Genomic DNA, 18,840 nt, shown 5'->3' with positions numbered 1-18,840 from the left:
AAAAAAAAAAAGGGTGGGAGGCATGTCACCGGCCACACATCCCCTCCTTCCTAGGTCCTTTAATCCCTAAAAGTTATCCGGATGGATCCCTGGCCAGCTTCACACACACACACACACACACACACACACACACACAAACACACACACACACACACCCCTCATGCACACCACTCCAGAGTTTCACACTTTAGAAACAAACAAACAGAAGAAGAAGAAAAAAAAAAAAAAAAAAAAAAGTGAGCTGTGTGCACAGCAGCCAGGAAGATGGGAGAGAAAAACCCGGAGAGGTCTGAAGGGTCAAATCTCAGCTCTGCCACTCTGGGTGACCTTAGGCAAGTGGCTTAACCTCTCTAAGCATGTTTACTTGCCTGTGAACTGTCTCCCTTGGAAGCACCTAGCACTGCCTGGTGCAGAGAAGGCACTTAAGTCTCCCCCTCCCCCATCACTCTATCACCTGGGGTCCCTGGGCCCTTTGGCTTCTCTCCGGGCCCCCAAGCAGAGCCAGCCTCTGTGGACCGCGCTAAGCAGGGAACATTACCCATTTTTTCTGGATCTGCTTCCCCCCAGACGGAGGGGAGGGTTGCGGAGAAAAGGATATGGGGGTGTGGGGGGGGTGTGTGGGCAGAGGCCTGACCACAGCCCTTTCCCAAATTCCCTTCTTGCATTTCACAAACCAAAAAAGGGAAATCTCTGGATTTGGGGAGGGGAGAAGGGGAAGAGAAATAGGCCATTTCCTCCCTCCCCTGTTCTGGGGAGAAGTTAGAGGCCCCCAAACCTAGCTGAGCCCCCACAGCCTCCTTTCACCCTCTCCACTCTGCTCCTTCAAAACAAGGGTTCCCCAGAGACAGAAGTCAAGCTGTTCCCCTGTTTTTGACACACAGGGTCTGCTGCCCAAGCTGGCCTCAAACTAGCTGATGGCCACGGGTTTCTCCGGCCTCTACTTCCAGGATCCTGGGGTGGTAGGCACGGACTACCGTCCCAGGTTTACCTGGTGCTGTGGCTAGAACACAGGGTTTCATGCATGCTGGGCAAACATTTTACCAAACAAGTTACATAGCCAGCTCCAAGCAGTTCCTTCTGAAGGGGCTGAGTGAAGGGGCAAAGACTGAAGGGGAGCGTTAAAAACAAAACAAAACAAAACAACAACAACAACAACAAAAAAAAAAAAAAACAAAAAAAACGGGGAGACGGGGGTTTCCTAAGCACTCTAGACAATTAATGAATCATATGCAAATGAGACTCAGAGCTCAAACTTAACTTGGGTGGGAGGGCCTCCAGCCCTGGCAGAGAGAGGGAGCTCTTCATCCTTTGGATCCCCTTACCCTGGAGTTAGCCGAGCTGACCAGGCAGGGGCAGGGCAGAATAGGGCCGATTTCAAACCAGAACAGTGGGCTAGAACTATTTATAAGCTTTCCAGGAAAAAGACGTGTATACACATACACACCAAGCCACAACCTCTCCCCCTCCCCCCACTCGGCTTCATCTGTAGACCAGGCTGGGAAGTCGCTGTGACCATAACTCTCTTTTTTCTCCAAGGCTTTCGCCCCCCCAGTCATAGCTCTTTCGTTGTCCTCCTCAGAGGCAAGCTCACCCTCTCTGAGGAAAAAGACTACCGAAGGCAGGACAGGACCAAGTGGAAGGGCCTTTCCCAGCTGCCAGCTCCTCACAGCACCTCATCCCGCAAGAATGGCTCTGATACACCTCCAATTTATACTCCACAAAACCCCAAATCTGCCCCAGCTCCCAGAGGCCACATGTCAGCTGGGAATGACGAACAAGCATGAAGATCAATCAGACAACAGAAGCCCAGGACAAGCAGGACACAGGAAAGAGGAGTAGGGGCTCTGCCCTACACCCCACCTGTGGTACACAGTCATTCACTCAGGAATTCTCATGCGCAGGACAGCGGAGGGGTTCATCCAGAAGCAGGGCTGTAACTGGGTCTTCCGTGGAAACAGAGAGTAGGTGAAAGGCCAGGGGGCAGCCCAGGCCTACAGGAAGAAAGGGACCAAGCCATGGGGAAGGAAGAAAACAGGAAGAGGAAGAAATCAGCCTGCCTTGGCCACAGCCAGACCACAGGAGTGTGTGGACGGTACAACAGTCACTCTGTCGATCGGGGACCAAAGGGGCACAAAGGGGACCCCCCAGCTTGGAAATCACCTATGTGCGCGCCCAGCCTGGCACGGGGCTTTCCCCACCCTCACCTTGGCAGCTGCCCCCTCCCACCCCCGCCTCCTCTCCGCCATGCAAGACACACAATTCAGTCATAATTAGGGGAAGGGGGTGGGTGGGTGAAGAAGCTGTGTGTGTGTGTGTGTGTGTGTGTGTGTGTGTGAGAGAGAGAGAGAGAGAGAGAGAGAGAGAGAGATTGGGAGTGGAAAAGCAGACAGACCAACAGCCAGTAGGGGTGGGCTCTACCCATGCCCACACATCGCCTCAATCCAGCCCCACCAACCCCAGCCTGCTCCACTCTGAACCCTAGGGCACAGTGCCAACAGAACTGGATGCTACCAGTCCCCTCCCATCATCCCTCTCTGGGGACCCAGGCTGCAGGGAAACCAGGAACACCTCCCCCACCCCCACCTCAGGATATCCTTTTGGCACTGACCCCAGACCAGGCCTGAGTCAGACTGTTCCCTGCCCTACAACCCCACACCCTAGGACCCCCCCTCCCCAGGAACTTCCTACTCTACAGGGAGCCCCTGCTCCCCAGTCTAGCAAGAACCAAGGGGACTCTCTTCCCTTCTCCATCCCCAGCAAGCAGAGAAGCCCACATTAGGTGGGAAATTGTGGTCACTGAGCGCTTGGGCTTTCCCTTAGAGAACAGGGCTGGCTGAATCACGGAGAGGCTCATGCGTGCTGCACTGGGTTGGAGAGCCAACTGGCTGCAGAACTCACTGCCTCCCCACCGTAAAACACCAGGAGTCAGTGGCCCAGGGTCCTGTACTTTCCAGCTTGGATCCCAAGAAGCCACAAACGCCCCAGGGAGGAAGGAAGGAGAAAAGAGAGGAAGGCAAGGGTCTATGAAATGAGCTCTGAAGAGGCAAAAGGACCCAGACGGAGGGGATGCGGCTACTAAATCAGTCTCACACAGTCATGGCCACAAGTCAGTCTTCCCAACTCAGTCTGAGTAGGTGGCTGTGACTCCTTCCCACAGACAGAAGTCTGAGGGCCCTAAGGGACCTGAGTCGTCAGAGACCACACACACACACAGACTCAGCTTGAAAGGGCCCCCTAGTCAGGCCTCCCAAGTGCCCCCCTCCCAATTGTGGGCCTTGAGGGAAGGGGCAGGTCTCTCCCCACAAAAACCAGGGGTAGTGCCTACGGGCGGCCATTGCCATGGCAACCAACAACAAACATCCCAGGAACCACAGTGGGACAGGAAGTGATGAGCACGTGACAGGAAGCCAGTTTCCCCCCCCCCTCGCTGTTAGGGGGTTGCTGACAGGAGAGTTTGCAGCCTTTGGGGAATCAGCTGTCGTCCCCCAACATTCCCCTACCTGGAGCTGGAGAGAAGAGGGATCAGCTAGAAGGGTGGCCACTCCCCACCACTATGTGCACGGTCAGTTCATACAGGGCTCACTCTCGGGGGCCCTCCTTCTCCACCTGCCACTCAAGGTTACCCCCCCTCATCCCCCCTCCTCTCCACTTCCTGCCGTGACTGGAGATCAGAGAACTCCATGCCACAGCTTCCTCTTCTCAAGTCTCGATTCCTGGGCTGAAGGTTTCGCTGTGGGGGCAAGGGACAGAAGGGCTGGGGACCTGCAGCAGGGCCCAAGGGGCAGATGCTCCAGTGGGAGGGGCCGGGAGGGGCCACCTAATAGGTATCTACTCACAGGCACACAATGAGTAGGTCACCGAGACACACTGAGGCTGCCTGACCTGAGACAACTTTTTGGGGAAGAGGGAGCCAGGGCTAGAGGACCTTAACCAGTATCCCACGCACCCCACATGGGTCCTATCGTGAGCCTACCAGTTCATTTTGGTTTTCTTGGCGGCCTCCAAGCAGGCAAATTCCCAACTGCCCAGCCCCTCCCACCACTCCCCTGCCCTTTGTGCTGAGGAATCCCCACTCCCTGCTCCAAGGTGTCCGCCCAGACGAGGGCACCTTGGCTGAGGTGAGGGGGAATGGAACCTCGCTCTGCTCCCCTCCCCTTCTCTGCAGATGTCCCAGGCTATATTTAGCTCAAACCGGGCGGCCAGCCAGCCCCAGACTCCCCACCGGCCGAGAGCTGAGCTCCCAGTTTTTATGCAATTAAAACATTAAGAGAACCACCCCATCTGCCCCCCCCATGTACGTGTACGTACACACACACACACACACACACACAGAACCCTGTCAAGGCAGCAGAGCTCTAAGAACTTCAAGGAGGGACTACTGCCTGACTCTACAGCAGCCTATGATAGGGTAAGGGGGGGGTCCCTCAGGCATGATAGGAACATCAGGACTCCTATTAGGTTGACATGGGGGAGGTGGGGGGGATGGGCTTTCCCAGTTCCAACCAGGAAGGCATATCCATTGGAGGTGGGGGGCTGGCTGCAGAAATTCCACCTGTCATTTTGCAGCCCCTCACTGGCCAGCTCCAGTTACAAGGCTGGGGTTGGCAACAGGTGCTGGTCAGGCTGGCAGCAATTTAATCCCCCCATCAGCTCCTGGGAGCCTGGAGGTCCAGCAGGGGGCTTTGGGGGCAGATGCTGAATGGAAGGAGGTATCTAAGGGCAGTCTGCAGGACTGGGGACCTCTGCAGGAGGCAGCCCCTAAGTGATGGAGGAAGCAGGGAAGCCAGGCAAAACCTACAACACCTATTTCATCTTCCCTATGATGCCAGGCCGGCGGGCTGACTACAGTGTGGGAGGTCTGTCTGCCTGCCTGCCTCTTCCTCCTCCTTACAAAATTCCTGGAACAGGCAAGGGAGGTTCCAGTTGCAGAGAGAGGAGAAGGCAGGCGGTCCCAGCTTGGGGGGGGGGGGGAGATCCAAGGAGGGGTGTGAGGACCAGAGAGGGAGGCAAGAGCCAGACAAGAGCCAGACGAAGCAAGAGACACCCACACCCTAACCAGACTAGGGACACACACACACCCACACTGACATATTCTCACACTCTGGGCCAGGTCCCCCTCACGCCTCCCACCCTGCAGGGACACCCAGACACCCTCAACCCATCTTGCCAATTCCCAGAACACCTCCTTAGACACACAAGGAGATCCAGACCCTGCCCTGCCCTGCCCCCACAGCCCACAGAAAGCGTGTGGGCTCCAGACAGCAGCAGGAGGGCGGAGGGAAACACAGGAGGAAAAGACAGCAGGCGTCAGCTAGGGACGTGTAGCCAAAGCCTCAGCGAGCTGGGGGTATCAGTGGCTATACTTCTTTCCCAAGACTTGGTAAGTCAAGACAACCTCGGTCATCTTGCCAGAGGCTCTTGCCACAGCTTCCCACACTCTCAAAACCACCACCACCAGCCAGGGGTGGGGTGCTGGGAGTGAATGATTGTACTTACTTGTCAAAGGGAGAGGACTGCCTTCCTCAGCCACCCATCACCCTACATCCCAGGCAGTGCTCTCCAGCAGACCCTACGGAGGACTCAGCGCACCACGGCCCCCTCCAATTGAGAAGGGGTCCTTCTCTGCTCAGGCAGCCCGGGGCCATCAAGGCTCTTCCGAGCCCTGCCCGCATGTCACCTAACCCTGAAGACTATCCATCTAAAACCTCAGTTCCTGAACAGAGTCACCTGGTAAGAAAAAAAACCCCAGGAGGCAGAGCCAGCTTCGGAGAGCAATCGGTTAACACGGAAGCGGCTCTCCCCCAAGCAGACCTGAAGGCCACTCAGTGTCCTCACCCCCTCACTAGACAGGCTGACAGGAACAACAACGTCATGGCGTGTGTGGGTGACTGTGCCCACCGGAGGAGGCACAGGGGTGATCAGGATGAGCTACAGCTAGCTTCCTGCCAGGCTGCCACATGGTTAGGAGGAGGAGGTGAACCAGAGAGGGAACCCACGGTGGCAGCAGGTGCATTCAGGGTCAGACTAGATAGGGAGAGAGAGAGTCAGAGCTGTGGCAGGCAAGGCCCAGCCCGGGGGGCTTCTCGGAACTGCGTCCAGCTCCTGCAGTGTGGCTCTTCTGCATACACCACAGGTTCACACCCTCCAAGTGCCTGCACACCCACCATCGTAGGCCCCCAAGGGCCTACTTGAGTCTGACCCCACTGACTGCTCTGCTTCCCGGCCCAGCCTCCCAGGCAGCAGAGATGTATGTGCCAGCCCCTCCCAATGCATCACCTTTCAAAGACACAAACTCTGTGACTCCACATCCCTCCTGTTCCTCACGAGGAAGAGCTACATAGATAACTCCAGAACCTCTTCTCCCTCTGTTCCCTCCCCCCTACTCATCCCCACCCCTCCTAGGGGAAGCCCCAAGGCTCCAGGCCACCCCCACTCCAATCTGGGGGCCTTCCCCTGCTTCATCTCCATACAAAGCCTTGGAGGAGTGGGAGGAGTTTGGGGGTCTGAACCCTAATTTCTTCACAGGACATCACAGTCCTTACTGGATAATATCCTCCCCCGCCCCGCGCCCCAAGTTTTGCCTTGTGAAGATAAAAGATGACAAGCCTGAGTCCCGTCCCCAGGCTGGTGGGGTGATCAAGGGCAGAACTGAGAGCAATGGGAAGCAGTTCTGTTGGCAAACATCCACACATACATGTGCACACGGTCCACAGGTAGAAGGTAACCATCTGGCTGCAACATCGTGAGCTGGCACCAGGTATGGAGCAAGGGGTACCATCCCTTCCATGCTGGGCATCCTATCCAAGATGGGATGAATAGTGGAAGAGCAGGGCAAGAAACTTCTCAAGACTTGAGTTTGTTGTTGTTGTTGCTTTTTAAATTATTTCCATATGAGTTAGCCCCCACCCCCAGCCTAGCACGCTGGGGGATCTGTCCCCCTTTCCCACGAACAGTAAGACAGCAGGGCAGTGCCCCAGAGAGAAAAGGAGACACAGTTAAACTGATCTGCCAACCACTCCTCAACATACACACATCTGGCTAGCAGCTTCCAGGCCTCGTGGGTGGCACTAAATCCCAGACATCCTCAGCGAGGCAAGGTCGGCCAGTCCATTCTGTCCTTCCCTCACCCCAAAAGGCTTCCACAAGCCCCAAGTAACACAAAACTCAGGCGCGTCTCACCCAACTGCTCTGGCTCCCGCACCCAATTCTGACGGCTCCCCCCACACTCCAACCGAGACACCAGCTGAGCGGGCCCCGCCCCCCCAGCCAGTTCCCTCTGGTGGGGGTGGGCCCCTGGCTGATTCTCCCCAAACCACAGGGCGGCTCAGGTAACAGGAGAAAGAGTAGGAGGGGGGCTAGTCCGTTGGGCATCTGATCTCTCCCCAAACAGGTTTCAAGAAATCTTTTTGTTTGGTTTGGGTTTGAAGAGAAAAGAGAGTTCCCAGCAGTAGATCCTCCACGGCTGGAGCGCCGGGGACACGCGCGGCAGACGGCCGCAGAAGCCTCAAGGCTGTGCGCGCGAAGACGCGGCGCAGACGGGGCTCCCCAACCCCGGACACGGCAGCGGCAGGCTGGGAAGTCCAGGAAACCCCAGGTCCCCGTCGAAACTGCCCGGCACCCAGTCCCCGCCCGCAGCTCCCATCCAGAGTGGGCCACCGAGCCCCGATGTGTGAGAGAGCCGAGGGTTCCCCAGGGTTCCAGGGGAGAGGTTACCTCGAAGCGAGGGGGATGCAACCCGTCTGCGCGTCTGCGGGCACAGGGTCTGCCCCAAGCAGGCGCCACGGCGCTGCCCGGCGTCTGGGGTGTGGAGTCCTCGGAGAGGAGCCGTCCGGGGGGCCGCAGCTCAGGGGCGCGGGGCGACGGCAGCGGCCATGGCGAGTCACGTGCAGAGGCTGAAACTTTACCCGGAGCCCTAGACTGGGGGGGCGGAGGGTATGGAACTGGGGTGGGAGGGAGGCCCCCCTGCCGCAGGCCCGCCCCTGCCTGCCACGGGCCAATCACTAACCGGGGGCGGGTCCTCATGCTCACACCCGCCCCTCTCTCCTTAATAGACCCAGGGAAGGGCGAGTCTTAAAGGAGACGCTTGCAGCTGGTGGCTGGACCGTGGGAATCTGGGAGAATTCCCTCCCTCCACACGCCAGAAAGAGATTCAGAGAGAGAAGGGGTGTGTGTGAAGTTCGGAGAAAAGAATAAAAATACGACTCGGCGGTGAACGAACCTCAGGGTGCGGGATCCGACACACACTCCCTTCCCCCCGCCCCCCCTCGGCTACACGCCCACACTCACAGAGAGAGACACACATCACACACACCTACCAAACCTGGGAAGAAAGGAGATGGTGTAATATGGAGAACGCACTGACTCCTGCCCCAGCTGTCAAGTCTCTGTCTCTCCTAATCACAATCCTCCGGGGCCAGCTGAAACTGAAAGCTATCTGACCTTGAGCAAAACACTTGGCTCCTCTGGACCATAATATTTCTCATCTGCAAAACCGAAGTACAAAGAGAAGACCATACGAACATCCTTCTTCTTTCCCAAACACCTCTCCGGCTTGAGTGGGTTAGAGGAAATTTCTAGCTCAACTGAATCCCTCCGAGTAGCTAAAAATATGGTCACCCCAAGCCAGCTCTTGGGACGGCCTGGAGTTCCCCTCCATTCTAGAACACCGAGGGCAGTTCATACACGTTCCAGGAGGACAGGATCTGAACCACACTCCATCTGTAGACCTCAATCCCCAACTGTCACAAGCCCCCTCCCGGCCAGCCGGAGGTTAAGGCTTCCACCTCTAGCACTGCACTGGAAGAGGGTGAGTCCACTATGCAGTGCCTCCCTCACCCGAGTTCCCAGGCAGAGAAGTGGCAATTGCCCCCCCCCGGACATCCCACTGGCAAGGGAAGTGCCACACACCCAGGCCTCCACCCTAGGGACGCTCAGTTTAATCCGATGTCCGGATTTTCAGACTAAGAACAGGAGGTCCGAGGCCCACATGGGATTTTGTCCACGGTTGCATGGGTGTCTAAACCGGGCCTAGAACTGGAGTATCTGCTTGTCTCTCTCTCTCTCTCTCTCGCTTTGCGCTGGCTGCCTTGGAAGGTAGTAACAGCTCAGGTCCGTGGGACACTCTGCCCAGAGGTCGGACGCAAGGGAAAACTCGGCAAAGCGGTGCAGCGCTTCCCCAGACCCTTGCCGCCCCGCTGGGCTAGTGCAGTCTCCCGCTCCCGTCTGGATTTCCGCCGGGGCGAACCACCCGCCCAGCCCCTCTCTCCCGCCCCGCCCCGATCTGTCCCGTCCAGATCCATCCACAAACATGCGCTCAGCAGGCAAGAATGCGTCAATGGCTCCCAGATGTGGAGGCCGCCGCTTAACCCATTCCCTTCCACGCACCCACTCCCGTGCCCCCGTCAAACCTTCCAGCCAGGGCCCCACCATCATCAGGAGCCTCCATCCAAGTGAGGAGTCTGGCTGAGAGGGTAGTCTAGGGCCAGTTCACCTCTAGTTTCCATAGGCTCCTCCTAGCCTAGATCCTACCAGATAGGTGCATGCACAGAGTTACACTGCCTCCCTCCCACATGGGCAGCCTTCAGACACACCTGCCGGCATATGGATTCAGGTACACTTTTTTTCTTTTTTCTTTCTTTCTTTCTTTCTTTCTTCTTCTTCTTCTTCTTTTTTTTTTTTGTTTTGTTTTGTTTTGTTTTGTTTTGTTTTTTGTTTTGAGACAGGGGTTCAGAAACCTCTGTGCAGCCCTGGCTGTACTGGAACTTGCTCAGTAGACCCGGCTGGCATGCCTGCCCCTGCCTTCTGGGTGCAGGGTAGAATTAAAAGTGTGTGCCTTACCTTGATGCTTATGGGTACACTCTTCTTGAACACACACATGCTCATGGCATGACTGTGTATACCTCCAAGGCATATATGCACACCCCACCCGGTACACACACACACAGAGCACCTACACATAAGGCCATGGGATGGAGGTGTGCATCTGAAATGATGCAGCTGGAGGGCCATATGGGCACAAAAGAGAAAACCCACACTCACACAAACCACTGCCCAGTGGAGTCAGACACATTCAAGATTGGACACACAGCCTACACACTGTGGGACACTTCCTTCATGCCCAGGGCACCACAGGTCCAAAGTCCAGCCCTACCCAAGCATGACTGCAGGATCAGAAGAGGTCCCTAGGCAGGGGGCCAGGTATCAGGAGTCCACAGCAGCAGCTGTGTTGGTCGCAAAAATGGGGGGGTTCTCGGGGCTGGAAAGATGGTTCAAAGGTCCTGAGTTCAATTCCCAGCAAGCATATGGTGGCTCACAACCATCTGTAATGAAATCTGACGTCCTCTTCTGGTGTGTGTGAAGACAGCAACAGTGTACTTACATATAATAAATAAATAAATCTTTAAAAAACAAAAACAAACAAAGAAAACAGGATTCTCACACCCTTCAGCCAGGCACCCTGTTTCAGGAGAGCAGAGTACTTAGACTATAGCAAGAGGCTAAAGGAAGAGAAGCGCCCCAGGGCTCTCCTAGGGCCTCCACTCCTGCACGAAGGAGACAGGCTGTGGGGGTGGGGGAAGCACTGGTTTCCCAAGACAAATAGAGTCCCTCATCAGACTAGAGGAGGCCAGGGTGGGCCTCAGACAGGTAGTAACTGTCCAGTGACATCTCCTTGCCCTCAAAGGAGTTACAGCTTGTTAACTCCTAAAAAAAAAAAAAAAAAAAAAAAAAAAAAAACAGCATCAAGCCAGGTGTTGTCATACACCCATAACCTCTAACACCAGCACTCGGGGAGCTGCAGCAGGAGCGCTGCCAGAGTTCAAGGCCAGTTTGGACTATGTAGTCATGGCTACAGAGAAAGACCTTGTTTCAAAGCAGAATGACCAAAGGATAGCATCAAGTCCAGCGTGGTGGTGGTACACATATATAACCTCAGCATCCAGTACTCCAGAAGTGGAAGCAGGAAGGAGCATCAGGAGTTTTAGGACAGCCAGGCAGTGGTGGCGTACGCCTTTAATCCCAGCACTTGGGAGGCAGAGGCATGTGGATTTCTGAGTTCGAGACCAGCCTGGTCTACAGAGTGAGTTCCAGGACAGCCTACAGATAAGAGGGACAGAGGGAGAGAGAGAAGACATGCGTAGCATACACATGCAGGAACAGAATCTGAAGTCGGCATGGGGAAAGACAGTCTCTCCCAGACCACCTGAAGGTGGGTGAGGCAAGAGGGAGGTACCTGCTAGAACCAGCCTGAACTTCCTCCTCCACAGCCTCGCAACTCAATTATCCAAGAGGTATACTTCCCAATTACCTTCTTTTAAGTCTCCGTCTACCAGGGGTCCTGTTTCCATTGTATACAGGATAGAAAACTGAGGCTCAAAGACAAATTGGCAGGCTGGAGAGATGGCTCAGTGGTTAAGAGCACTGATTGCTCTTCCAGGGGTCCTGAGTTCAATTCCCAGCAACCACATGGTGGCTCACAACCATCTCTAATGGGATTCAATGCCCTCTTCTGGTATGTCTGACGATAGCTACAGTGTGCTCATATATATAAAATAAACAAATCTTGAAAGAAAGAAAGAAAGAAAGAAAGAGAGAAAGGAAGGAAGAAAGGAAGGAAGGAAGGAAGGAAGGAAGAAACAAAGAAAGAAAGAAAGAAAGAAAGAAAGAAAGAAAGAAAGAAAGAAAGAAAGAAAGAAAAGAAAGAAAAGAAAGAGATTGCCTGCCAACCAACTTCATATAGTGGTTTATGCTTATAGTCCCCAGGCCTTGGGAGACTGTGGCAGGGGGATGGCCATGATGAGCTCTAGACAAGCCAGGGCTGCTACATAGTTAAGTTCCAGGCCAGCCCTGGCTACAGAGTAAGAACCTGCCTCAAACAAAACAATTGCTTTGCCATGGTCTTACAGTCTGTCCGTGCTGGCCTAGGCTTTGAACTCACGGCTGTCTGCTCCACACTCCCCCATTTCCTCTTCCAAATCAAACATATCCCACTCTATTCTCAAGCCTGCTACCTCTTCCTTTACCTCATGTGGGGGAAGCAGCGTGCTTGCCTGGTTCTGCAGGTTTATGGGTAGGGCTAGGAGACAAAAGAGATGAGAGAAGACACTGGGGGCTACATGGGTAACCCTCCACTCTAACCCTAGTAAGATGCCGATGCCCACCTACCAGGCAGGCATGGTCGGGTGACTCAGCCGCATCCGGGGAAGATGCCAGGGCAGTGACTCACCTACCGAGAAGAGAAGAGCTGAGTCTGGTACTTTGCCAGCCCCGGGACAGAAGCGACTTAGTCACTACCAGGGCTGTGCTGCCCGGCAGGCATGACCTAAGGATCAGGGACAGGGGCCACAGGCAATGTCCTCCCTGGTTACATGCGCCCCCTGGTGAAGGCAGGCTTCAGCACTCAGGGTTGATGCCGGCCTCTGGCCTCTCACTACTGCCCAGCTCCAAGGCACCAGCTCCGCTCCAGTGCCAAGAAGTTTAGTGAGACCCTCAGGCTGGGCTGTGATGCCCCCTTGCAGCCTGCTCACCCCTCCCCTACCTGCCCCCCTCCCCATCATCACTCACCACCTACTCTCCGATTTACCCCACCTCCTCCCTGCCACCCAAGTTGTATCCAGGCAATGAGTCTCCTTAAAACATGTCCTGGCAGCACTCCTGCCCCCACAGCCCCTCTCACCCTACTCGCGCGCACACTTGCGCACGCACGCGCGTACACACACTCACACACACACTCCTGCCAGCAGCTGCTGAAGTTGTTGAGCAGGAGGGAAATCATGAGGGTGGGGCTGGGGATTGAGTTACCAAAGCCAACGGGGTGGGCTGTCACCCAATCCCCCATCTCCCTCACCCATCTCCCTCACCCACCTGCCTCCCTCCCTACCTTTGGCTGGCAGCCTGCTCTCCCTTGAGCCCCTCCACCCCACTCCACCCAAACTAGGAAATAAATGTTCAAGGGTAGTTGTCATGCGAAGACCAGCCCAGCCTATGTGTAAGAAAGAGAAGGTGAGAGAGATGCAGACAGACCCAGCTCCCCCCCCTCAGTGTTTGAGCTACAACCGCTAGGTGTGTCTCTGCCTGCGTTGAGAGACTGAAAGGCTCAGAGTAGCTCACTGGGTCCCAGTGGAGTTGGTGGGGCCCAAAGGGAGTTGACAGACTGAACAGCCTCAATCCATTTACACTATTGATTTCTTACACAGTGCCGCAGGCTTGATGGGGGGCGTGATAAATCAGGACCCCAGAGACAGGGAAACAGAGTGGGCAGGGGGGAGGGGCTCCTGCACCATAATTTGTGGTCATCGAAGAGCTGCTTGGTGAGGAGGTGGCCAGACAGGAAACAGGAGGGGCTGAGTGACAGGGGGCGGGTTGGGAAAGGAGGTGTTGGATTAAGGTCCCCATCTGTAACAGTTCCTTCCAGCTGGTAACACAGAGGGAGGTTCTGGAACAACTCTAGGGGGCGCCATTCACCTTACTTTCCCAGGAATGGCTTTCTTCACGCCTATACACCATGGAGTCCCTCAGGGAGATGACGTGGCTAGAATCCCCACTGATGGCTTTGGCTATTCTCCAGCAACCTCCCTCTCCGTACCATCCCCTGCTCCTAGGACTCACACAACCCTGCCCCCTAATCTGAGACCTCTGCTGATTGTGCTGGCTCCTTTCCGTGCTGGGGACAATGGCATGGGTCCTGGGCATGGCAGGAATGAGCTCAAGATGGGTTCTGGGGAGTCTAAAGATGTGTGTCCTTGTCCCCCATCTGTCCTCAACTCATCTTGCAACTGTGGACAAAAATCCTTGGCCCTCTCTAGGTCTCTGAGATGAAACAGCTGGACGGGATGTCCCTTCCAAAAGGTGGCTCTGAGCCCCACAGCTTGCCAGCCTGGGAATGTGTTGGAAGCTGTCCAGCGCCTCCATTCACACCAGTGGCCACAGGCCGCCCAAACAAACCAAGCTGGGGTTTACAGAGACCCTGCACAGACAAGCAGGGAGGGAGACAGCCCTCCCTCCCGTCCCTGGTCTGAGGTTCTCCTTGCTGCAAGCCGGTGAGGGAAGCATAAACTGTGTGGTAGAGACCAGAGGACAGTGGTACAAGCCACCTGGGCTCCAGTCCCAGCAGGGCCGGCGAATGGTTGAGAGTCTTAGGGTAAAACACACCCCTCTCTGGTTCCCATCAGTGAGGGGAAAGGGCTTGTCTAGGTGGCAAAAGTCCGATTCTGACCCAAGGGGAATTGGTCAGAGAAACCTGAGGGGGTCCCCAGAACTCTTCTGCTGCTCTGAACTGAGTCAGGCCCCTCTCAGCAAACTTGTTCCTCTGGCCAACACACTTCCTTGTTCTGTCTGCGGCCCCTGGCTTCTCCTCACTCCTCAGCCTGTCTTTTTACCCTCACCTTGGCCAGCCCCTCTGCCTGCCCCGTGCTTTTCTGCACGTCCCTCCTGCCAGGGGACAGACCAACTAAAAATAGTCCCCACAGCCTTTCTCGCCCACAGCTGCCCAAGGAGCAGGAAATGGGGGGTGGGGAGCAGGAGGCCGGTGTGCCCTGCCCTCACCCACCGACTCAGTTCAGAACGGGTGTCCAGCACTCCAGTCTGGGGCGAGTGCCAACTTGGCCATCTCTGGGACATCCCACACCACTTCCCTAGAGGGGAAGGCCTGCTCCTAAGTGCTTACAATCACAAAGTTGCCCCTGCCCTGCGGGAGAAGAAAGGAGGTCATTGGTCTAGAAGAAATCCTTCCCAATTTCTGACAAATCAATGCCAACCACATTGTGGGCACTGAGAAGGGAAGGCCTGGCTCGACCCAGTGGTTTTTGAGGGCATAGGGAATTGGCATTGGTAAAGTGTGTGCTCATTTCCTTCATCCTAGCCTGACTAGAGGGGAGACCAGCTAGTACCCCACCCCCAATTATGCTAGCCCCGCGCCCCCCAAAATGCACATGGCTCAGATATAAGGTTCTCAGTAGGTACCCCCTCAGACACTACAGCCAAAACAGCAACAGGAGAGCTTGGATACCCACCCAGAAAGCCAGAAGGCTGGAGGCAGACCCAGGCTGTGTCCAGCAAGCTGGGCAGGCACGGCCAGCAAGCTGAATCAGAGGTCGGGTCGTGAGAGAAGTTGGCTCTCCCCAGTGCCACAGGCTACCTACATACAGTACCTGCTCCCCATCCCATCTGGGATTCCTGGCACCTCCCAGCCCTTGGGGAAGGCCTTCTCCACACAGGCGTCAGGAAACCAGTTCTGAGACTCTCTGGAGGCCAGCAAGGGAGCCCTGCACAGTGAAGCAGGCGGGAAACCCAGGCATCCTGGCCTCCAGCCCAGAGAGTAAATGAGAAAAATATCTTCCAGGGGAGGAAAGGAAACAGGCTTGATAGGAATACACACAGACAGACAGACAGACAGACAGACAGACAGACAGACAGACACAGATGTAGACACACACAGTGCCCCTGCAGCTCCCCAAAGGGTTGAATTGAAGCAAGGAATATTACTCTGAACAGGAAGGAAGAACAAGAAGGTGAAGGCATGGGGATGGGAGACAGCATGGCTCTCCTCTAAGTCTCCTCTCTCTCCTTATCAGAGTAGTAAGGTGCCTGTATTTTAAGGCCAAGTATCAATCAGGGCCTCAGGCACGAGGAGCCACCCCAACCTCTAGTCCCTAGTCCCTAGCGGTTCATCCCTGGGCTTCCTCTGGTTCCCCTTTCTTGGGATGAAGCCAGGATTGAGCAAGCCCAAGGTGGTGCTCGTGGGAGGCAGGGCAGCGTCAGGGGCAGCTCTCACACCATCCTCCCCACTGGCCTCTCTCCCGCCTGCTTTCAGCCACCACACATATCTCAGCTGTCCAATCCGATTAGGGCTCGTGCCCAGTGAGCCGGACAAGGAGGCCACTGGGCAGGGAAGAGACGGGCAAGGACGTAGCAGACGGGGAGGGCGAAAGGAAGGTGGAGAGGAGGCTCCTGGACTAAGCTGTGTGGCCTCTGAGGAGAAGGGGAATCTGGTGCCCAGATTGGGGCTGTGTGCCAAGCATCACGGTGGTGGCAGGCAAAGCTGCTGTTCTCAGGAAGTTCTGTGTCCTTAGGCAGGGCTCCTCTGTCCCCTGGGCGGTGGTGGAAGGAGATGGAAGGCAAAGAATCTGACCCAGATTTAAGGAGGGTTCCCATCCTAGAACTCTGAGGTCATAACTGGAGTTTACACATTATCTCCTGGGGCCTCTTCTGGCAGGGTCACGGTCAGAGACTGAGGCTCAGCTGAGGAGACACTGGCTATAAATGCATATAACCGGTTAAGTCTCTCAGAGTCAGGCCTTTTGACTTGAAGTCTGTTGCTCATACCCAGCAACCCACTCTTTCTGTAGTGAGAGCAGAACTAAGTCTAGAATCCATTCCATGACTGACCCATTCCTCCAAAGCCAACCATCAGGGTTCCCCTGAGAAACACGAGGGAGGATAGAGTACACAGTCAGCTAGTTTCCAAATAGGTACATGTCACCCACCCTCACAATGTCCCCAGAGCTCAACTAGGATGGGTTAAGAGCTCCTCTATCGCCTTCCTGTTCAGCTACCCCCAGGGGCAAGATACACACAAGGCTACTAGTTAGACAAGCCACCAGCCCTTCATAGAAACCCACCAAACCATAATAAGATGCGCCCCTTCCCCCCCCTCCCCATCTCCAGCAAACAGCCTATCAGCCCACCATGAGAGAGGAACCGCAGCCAACTGTAAACAGAATGTGCCATCCAGCTCCCTCCCAGGGAGCCTGCAGGAGAGCCCAAGCTTGGGGCCCTCCCAGTTCTAGAGTAACACCAGGAGCCCAGGGCTCTGAAAGCCAAGGAGTGCAGGGAGCTGGCATAGCCGATCAGCCTTCCAGATCTGGTCCACACCCCCTTCCCCAGCCATCTGGACTGAGCCTGATCTGGCTTGGGCCTTCCTGGGAATCTCTCCCCCTTGGAAACATACAGTAACCTCCATCCAAAATGTATAGGTCTTCCGACCACATGGTCTCCACACGGGCACTCAACGGAGGGGGCTTCTGCACTAAGCGCCGAGGTGTTGGTAGGGCTGAGAGTTCTAAGCTGAAAGGACTTTCCCCGGAGAACAAGGTCAGCAAACCCGGAAACTCCACCACCTTTCTGCAAAGCCCTTGGGCACCCAAGTGTGTCCTGCACCTGGAAGGAGACCGGGCTCCCTTTATAGGGAGTGGAGGCAAAGTCCTGGGCTCCAGGCTGGGAAGCCACGAGGAAGCAAGGGAGAAAGCCCTCGGGGAGAGAGAGCACGGTCCCCTCCACGTCCCTCACCACTTTTTCAGTCCTGTTACCTTCTGTCTTAGGTGAGGTGGAGGTGGAGGGCTAGGGCAATACAGCAAAAGAGGGTGCAAGGGCGTGGGGCCTGGGCAGACCTCCCCCACTTTCCATTCTTAGCTAGAGAATGCAGACTGCCTGGGAGGGGGCGAATAGCACGAGGGGCGCTCCGGGGGGTCTGGGGCTCCGAGGTTTCCAACGCCCCAGGGTTCCCAGGTTCCCACCTCCCTAGACTACTGTGAGCAATGGGGGGGAGGGGGAGGAGGGATGGGGAAAGCCTCAACTGCCGAAGGAGGAAGCGGCCGGATCTGAAGCCGAGAGGCCCCAGCGAAAGGAGACCAAGGGAGAATTGGGAGGGGGCGTGCATGACCTTACCTGCTCAGGTGTGTGCCGGCAGGGGGGCGATGGGGTTCCCAGGAGAACCGGGGAAGCCCTCTCAGCTCGATTCAGGATTCCCCCCTGCTTCTGGGTTAGGCTGCTGCAAGAGGCACGGTTCCCGTTGGGTCCTAAAGCCCACTGTTCAGGTTGTAGGCTCACCCTGCCCTTTTACTACCAGCCCCCACTTGGTTAGCGGGTTGCGGCGCTGAGGACTGAAGGAGGAAAACTAAAATCCACGGTTAGAAAGCTAGAGGGTCGGGGGACACGGGCAGGGGCCAGGAGCAGTATCAGATCAGCACACACGCCGCAGGACAAATAGACGTTTTCTTTCTGCTTGTCCTGAGCCTATGGATTTGGCCTTGAGTCATGGGGATGAAGCTAACACCTTACTCTCTAACTCTCCCGCTGGACTACCTAACTATCAGCTACAAGAATGTAGGGAAAGCAACTTTCCATTTAGACAAGCAAACACCTACTAATGTCTCTTTTTTCAGACTATGGCAGTCTGTTTATCTCACCCTTTACCTCTAAGTTCTAAGTGCCTAAGAGGCCATCCCAGGAAGATGGAGTCTCTCTCTCTCTCTCTCTCTCTCTCTCTCTCTCTCTCTCAAGATTTTATTTACTATATATAAGTACACTGTAGCTGTCTTCAGACACCCCAGAAGAGGGCGTCAGATCTCATTACAGATGGTTGTGAGCCGCCATGTAGTTGCTGGGAATTGAACTCAGGACCTCTGGAAGAGCAGTCAGTGCTCTTAACCGCTGAGCCATCTCTCCAGCCCGGATGGAGTCTCAATGGCAGCCGCAAACTATGGCCTTATGTTAGACTATGGCGTAGTGGGGAACTTGTGGTGTGGACTCATGTATAAATGAGTCTGAGCAGGTAGGACTAGGGAGAAGGAAGGCGTGGATACATCCAGTACTAGAGCTGGGCAATTAGCAGGGAATGTCTAAGATACAGAACCTAGGTATCAAGCAGGGCTAGGCTCGGCCCTCATCAGGATCTTGAACTTTTATGATCACAGGAATTATGTTAAAGTGCATTTCCCCAGGTAGTCTGGGGCAGAGGTGTCTCTAAACACAGCAGATCAACTTCAAGGTCACTGGCTCTGTAGTAAAGGATGACCAGCTTTCTCTGGTCACTTGAGGCATGGTGGGCCAGACGGCCTCGGGGAG

General features: G+C 55.5%; 1 protein-coding gene across 2 annotated transcripts in view; it reads right to left on the bottom strand.

The window, feature by feature from the left end:
• Rara (retinoic acid receptor alpha) overlaps nt 1-17,768 on the bottom strand; it is a 47,698-nt gene extending 29,930 nt beyond the window's left edge. The window contains exon 1 of one of the 2 annotated variants that reach the window (XM_021212244.2): nt 17,662-17,768. The gene's annotated coding sequence lies outside the window, so the exon portion shown is untranslated. Of the gene's footprint in view, nt 1-7,713; nt 7,920-17,661 lie in introns of those variants that run through there. The other variant, XM_021212243.2, reaches the window with a different exon arrangement.
• Between the last annotated feature and the right edge of the window lie 1,072 nt (nt 17,769-18,840).

Source organism: Mus pahari, chromosome 14, assembly GCF_900095145.1.
Source record: "Mus pahari chromosome 14, PAHARI_EIJ_v1.1, whole genome shotgun sequence".
Classification (NCBI taxonomy): Eukaryota; Metazoa; Chordata; class Mammalia; order Rodentia; family Muridae; genus Mus; species Mus pahari.
Note: the sequence above shows the minus strand (reverse complement) of the source record. Positions and strands in the feature narration are given on the sequence as shown.